The following is a 7,219-nucleotide window of genomic DNA, read 5'->3' on the forward strand; positions in this document are numbered from 1 at the left end:
GCAGTCATGGACACAATAGCTTCAAATAATTAACAACAAGGAGGTATAGTGATGCACAAATGTTTCATAAATCCTGCCATCAATAATGACCACGCCATATCAAAAGAAAAACAAGTAACTAAACTTAAAGGAAACCAACCTGCCCAGAATTCTATTACTATGACCTGGATTCTGTGTTTGTTTAAATTCAGGTATGTGGATTCCTTTCAGGAATTAATGCTTTAGATGATAAAAAGTTTGCTCATGATGTTTCAGATCTAAAGCCATTTCTTTAGCTGATAACTGTGGATGATTTTTAAATTCCAGTTTTACACAGATAAAGTTTATTGAGTACAAGTGAATTAGGAATAGTAATTTTGGTGTGTTCATTGTGTTCGACAAGCTTTCAAAAATCGTACTGAGAGAACTTTCCATAAATTCGGTTACCAGATATGCACAAGGTTTTCTTGGTTTTCTTTCCAGGCCACAGTGCTGTACCCAGACATATATTTCACTAAAGCAGTAACTATGACAAAGGCAACAGAGAAATTCTGTAACTGTATGTTACATAATGTAATATATATATTAAATTCTGCTGGGAAGTGACTCCTTAAAGCAAGTGAAATAATCCTCCAGCATTGAAAGAGGCTTTGGATTTAGTGAACAATGCTATAAAGCAAAAAGATTTATTATTTTAATTATATAAGACAGTAGCAATTGCTTTTGATGCAAAACAAGTCAAGAAGTAAATGGTACTTGAATGAATAAATGGATTAGCCTGTGGTCTGCTTGTTGGTTAAATTACACACCAGCCATACCCTTTTACAGTTCATATAGAGACACAGTTCTTTCTTCATGACAGAAAAAATGTGATATTGTTCCACTGGTTAGCAGAAATTGCCAAAATTTAGAAAGGATTGACTGATGAATAGGGAAATATTGTAAGGAAAAAGCCAGGTTCAGGTAGACTGACATAATAAAATGAAATTAATAGATTCAACTGATAACACAGCTCTACTAGATTGATTTAAAATAACAAAATACTTCTAGTAGGTACCTTTTTTTTTTATACGCCTGACTGCTTGAGATTAAAGGATTGAAGAATGACAGCCATTATATTAGCAAAGAAATGTGGAAGAATGGCATACCACGCAAATAAATTTTAAAAAAATCTAATGTATAGAGAGCAGACATGGCAGAAAACTTGCCATTTAGTAAATATTTGCAAATGCTTTATGGATCTAGATATCCCAAAGTTCTTTGGTTGCTCTCAGAATTTACCCCTGCTCTTTCTAGGAAAGAAGGTGTCAGTGAAGATTATAAAACCAGAACTGAATTTTCCTGCCTTAAAAGTGAGAGGCTGAGCATGAAAGGGGCTGAAGAAAGGAGTAGTAAAGACCTTGTAGATCTAAGCTTGCTGCTCAAAAGGGACAAGAGCCAAGAGCTACTGCTGTTGCTCTCAACCCCAGCATTAACTGCCCAGCTCCTGGTATTTCTCTCTTCTTCAACAAAGTAGTTGCTTTGCTGCACGGTGTTGTGACCCACGAGGCAGGGTCACAGCCCCAGCAATCAGTTACTTCACTCATGGCTACAGTCTTGTACCAAGGACTTATTTTTTCCCTCCTTGATTGTAATTCATGTCATCCATAGGTCTTCCCTATTTGGAAAATAGCCTTCTCTGTTTATCCCACTTTTCCCAGAGCATCACAACATTTGTTACATTTCATTCTTCAAGTATATTACTTTTGCCCTGCTGGCAGACAAACTCTTGACTCTCTGTTTTCAAAGTCCTGTCTGCATACACTGACTAAAACATCAGCCTAGCCACAACCAAACACCTTAATTTTAGTTCAGTTTGAGAATTTTCATAGTGATTGTGCCACTTCTTCCATAGTCATATCCAGGAGTACTGAGTGTTCTGCTTTTCCTTGATTTAATTTAATATCAATGCCAAGTAGTGCCAAGGATGCCTTTTTTTACTGTTTTTAAACTGCAAGTCAAACAGCTGTCTACCCAATTAGTTTTTCAGGATTTTCATATCCTTACATTTTCTGCTGTGGGTCAGAGGCAATATATTAACAAAAACTCTCTTAGGGATCTATTAATCTGTGCCTGTTACATTCACATTGTTTCAAAAATATTTGATCTCAGAATTGTTTGCTATGTATTGGTTATTTTCATCACAATCTACACTAATATTCTGTAATTTTTTTTTTTGTATGAGACATAAATCTATACAAAGCTATCGAAAGTAGGCTTTTGTAGACCATAATGAGGTATATATGAGCCTTAGCTTTCTTTTTGTCTGTCATTAATAAAGGTTGTAATTAAAGCTGAGATAAAAACCTCTCTCTTGTATTAATTTGTGATTTCTTTTAACCTTTAAAGAGAAAATTACTTTTTATATTCCTTGGCTTAAGCTAATTATTATTAAGCTAATAATTCTATGGAAGTTCTGTTAACATTTCGTGCATTGCTGTGCTTGACCAGTTAACTCTCAAAACTCTCAAAAATTTCTAAATGTTATACTAATGGCTCAGGTAGTGTGGAATGAACTAATCATCTGGGAGAAACAAACAAACAAAAACTACAAAAAAACTGAACAAAAACAAACAAACAACCTCCCCCAAATGGTAATTTTCTCTTCTTGTCTATGCAAGTCAGGTTTAAGTAGGTCAAGACTTAGTTCTGGTGAAGATTTTTTGGGAGAAGTTAGGTTATTTTTCCAGATATACTTTACAGCTTCCAAAATTTGAAGCATACGTGCCTAATTGGGGTGTTGTCTTAGGACTCTGTTGAATTCATGTAACTCCTGTTTGGTGTGATGTAGCCATTAATAATAATCTAGAAGAAACTAATAGCTGTTATATGGCCGAAAAATATAGAGGCAAATGTTCCTCTAAAAATTTTAAGATACTATCACTATTGTCCTCAACAGGAAGTAAGTCTAATGTGTGGAAAGAATTGTTTCACTCTGGTTCTTTTTCAGCAGAATAACACCAGTGAATGCTCTTCTTTGCTGCAACTTCCCAAGAGATGAGCTGCCCCACTCCTCTGAATGCCTCCCAAGCACCCAGCCCTCCCAAGGATGCATGCAGATGAAAGCATACACTAAGCTTGCATTGCTGGACAGAGATACTTTCCTGATGTGGGACCTGGATCTGGGGTCTACAGTTCCCTTCCTTATCTCTATTTGCTCACCATAACATACTTAGTACCTACCAGAACGTCTTCTCCTTTCACCGGGCAGGGGACTTTGCAGCAGTGGTAGCACCAGAAACTAGATGTAGCCATTACAGATTCTGATCATATTTATTGAATTCAGGATCAATTTAAAATACTTTCTACCACAGCATTGCTACAGAATTATATCCCCCTAAAGGCAGTCATCCCAACACTGATTTGAAAATTATTTTTTTATTAAAACCAAGCAAGTCATACCGACATGTTGGGTAAACAATGTCTTTATGTAGATTCTTAGGTCTGTTCGCTTCTCAGACAGCAGGGAGGGATCATGCCTACTTTAATATCCCTCCAGCAATATATAGCATACGCTTGACCAGTTTGGCTGGCAGGTACTAATGGAATTTTGCCCTTGACAGTTCCTGTTTATACAGATGGCTTTAAAAATGCTACTGGAAGAGAAAAGAGCCTGCACCGTAGGAAGAACCTTATATAAGACACCAGACTTAACTAGGAAAAATGTTTTCATCCTTCTCTCCTGCTCAGCTGGAAAGCTTGAGCACAATTTGACTTCAGGTCTTGAAACTAAATTTAAACTAATTTTTGCCTGTTATATTTAGTCATGTCAAGATTTTCAACATGATATTTTGAAGATCCCATTCAGAAGATTCATTAGAGATCTGGATATTTGACTTGCCTATATTAGTCATGTTTTTCATTCCTCTCCAAGTAGATGGAAGGAAATAATTCAGGTGAATCACCCTCCACACACTTCTTCACTTGCCTTTGGATGGAATGAATCACTCTCTAGAGAGGCCTGTGCCTTCCTGCTGACTGCAAGGGGAACCGAGCAAAACAAGATGTAGGTAAACTGTAGATAGGGCCAGCATTTCATTCCAGAATCATATTGAAGTCAGAGAAAAAATTCCCCTCACTGGGAACATCAGCTGTTATCAGGCTTCATCCTTTGTCAGGTAAGCTGCCAGCTGTAGGACTACTGCCACCGGTTCTCCAATAATAATGTGCCTCAGCAAAGTATGTATTTTGTTTAAAGGTGTGGGTGGTGGAAATTCTAGCAGCTGGTTTTCCTGATCCAGAATGTGATTCATGCTCATTCACTCATAAAAACAATCCTGTCCCAACTGTCTACGTTCATATCTGGCTAATTTCACACTCCTACCCCAAAACAAATAAACGGAGCAATACAGAAGAGCTGTCACTAACTTTTACCTTGGTCTACAGTGAATGTAAATGCCAGAGCTGAAATCTGGCCTGTTGAGCTCAGCGTGCTTTTTGACACTGACTTCATCAAAACTGAGGTTTTGTCCCGGAAAATCTCCTCTTTTTGTGGGCTAAAACCCTAAACTACAAAACGTACATGGGGTAACAATATATTATGTGCAAACAATTAACTGCCCATCTTACAATTCTTTTAACATCCGTACATGCTCACCTCATCTGACAGTTCACAAAAACTGTCCATAATATATGTCTTTCCATTAGGTTTGAGACGATGGTAGTACGACACTGCAGTTTGCTGACATTGCAGTTGTTCAACAACAGCAATATTTAAGCCTGCTATAGCAGTATAGATACATTGGTCTATCACTGAAACAGAAATTAAAAAGAAAGAGCTTGCAGAAATTAATAGTACACACCCTTAGCTGGGAAAACGGGACTATAAGGAGTTAGTGTTTTTCTCATCTTTATGAATTCTCATGATAAAATTAAATACTTTAAAAAATCTTATGGTACATTTTTAAACAAATGAAACTGCTGTCTATGGAAAAATTCTAAGCATTGCCTTTGAATCTATCATGGAGATAGAGTCACATAATCACTTAATATGACACCCTATCACCTTCATTAAATTATAGAAATCAGAAAACAATTCTCTCTGACCACTTGATCTTAGGAACAGTCAAATTCAGAAGTATAATCTTTGAAACAGTATTCAAATGAAACTTCCTACATGTCACTGATAAGCAATGTACAAGTTTGCAGATAACACAGTTGTTACCTAAACTTTTGAATATCTATATTTTTGTTATACACATTCTCCAAATAAATTTTTGCCAACACATGATTCACAAGAAACACCGCAAAGTTGTTGCTTTTGAAGCAAAGTGCAGTTTTGCAGAATGTTTCTATGAAGTTAATCTGCACTGAATAGAATTTATTTTTGAACCAAAGTTCAGTCAACTTTAGATGAAATGGAATAATGACACTGCATTGGCAGTGCTATGATGAAAGCTTTACATAAAAAAATTGATTTTTTTTTTTCTAAGTAGAATTAAGAGTTTTAGGCACAGTACCTATAATACTTGGAAGTAATTCTCTTCATTAGGGAAGACTGTTTTAGCCCTGGGAAAATTACAATGAAAGAGATGTAAAAGGTTGTCATGTTAAAGATAGAGGTTTGTTTACTGGGCGGGGGAACCCTGTTCTGAAGAATGAAGTAAAAGGCAGCTAGTCATCACAATAGAGCCACAGTTACTTACCCAGATCCAAAATGTTCATTTTTTAGACAGGCAGCGGGCTAGTAGCTAATTCAGCAAAGCTACTGTATAGAATTGGAGTGTACAATTGTGTCCCTACTGACAGAGTTTTGTGAAGCTGTTAGGTACATCTGAGAGCCATTTAAATGCAAATAGGATGTGAGTTTGTCAGTGACTAAAAGCAGTCTTCCAGGCAACGGTCTTAGTAATTAGAAACCATCTGGTATCATGAATGCATACAATACTTTCAATATTTCCACAAGCCAAAAGGATACATTTTATCTCCTACAACAATAGAAACACCTATGCTTATATGTCAGAGCTCTGACAATTAATATGCAAAATCATATCCATCTTGCTATTTTTCCTCTGGGTCACTCCTGGAAAACAAATAAATGAGAAGCCTAAAAGACAGAGTGCCATAAACTACAAAAAGGGAATTTAAGAACGACACACACAAACAAATGAGTACCTGGCAAAATGAAGGAGCCTTATTGAAACCTTTACCTCCTTTTTACCCGGTAGGATTATGAAAGACATAAAGCAAAAGATAAGTTTAATAGCTCATCTGTCACATCTTACAAAATTATGTTCTGTATTTTCAGTGTGTGGTATGTAGAAGTGGATTCAAAATAATTTACCTAAAAACTCTCTCTTCTCTGGCCCTTAGAGGCTCAGGCTTTAGGATTTTAATGCTGCAGAGACTGAAATGAAAATAATCTAGTCTGTCAGTCAAAACCTAAACTACCGTTCATCATCTTTGTTTCCAAGATAATATACCCTAGAGAATATATGAGCAGGTTATTCTCTAGGAAAAAAAAAAAAAAACCCGAAACATCACACCTTCAGTGCTAGTCTGGGAGATTAAGTTGAATACTGACAACAGATCATTTGAAATTTAAATTAATAGTAATTGTCGTCTTCAACATCATAGTCACAGGACATTTACAATTTTCAACTTCATTGGCAGTTTGTAACTGTTGACAACGATACAGAACTTCAGCTCCAGAATTTATTAGTGATAACCATTTATAAAGAATATGGAAAAAAGTAATATTAAGATAATTCATTTTGAGAGTTTCAATAGTTATAGGACTAATAGGAGAGGCCCACTGTAGATACGCAAAGGATGCAGGTTTTATGCACAGTGAAGCTGTTGAAACATCCAGGTCTGTGTGTCTATCAAAATAAAGAGGTACTGATTGATCCACAGCTCTGATCAGTTTGCATGGGAAAGATTTAACAGAGCCAACACTGCAGGTTGCCAGGCTGAATAAACTTCTTCTGCAGATCATCTTAGAGCCTGTACAATCACACACCCGTGTTTCTGGGACTATATGCTATAGAAACTGAAACTATTCCTACACCTTATTCTTACATGTGCCAAAATCATATCTTTATTTGCTGTTCATATAATTGATGGGACATCTTCTTTCAAAAATAAAACACACCAGAAATACTGAAACTGAGTTGTCAAAACAGTGAATAGTAAATGTATGAACTGTGTGTGAAGAGGGTGTCTGAGTGTCTGTGTGTCTGTCTGTGTCTGTGTGTAGCAC

The sequence above is a fragment of the Phaethon aethereus genome, assembly GCF_964289735.1.
Source record: "Phaethon aethereus genome assembly, chromosome: 2".
Taxonomy (NCBI): domain Eukaryota; kingdom Metazoa; phylum Chordata; class Aves; order Phaethontiformes; family Phaethontidae; genus Phaethon; species Phaethon aethereus.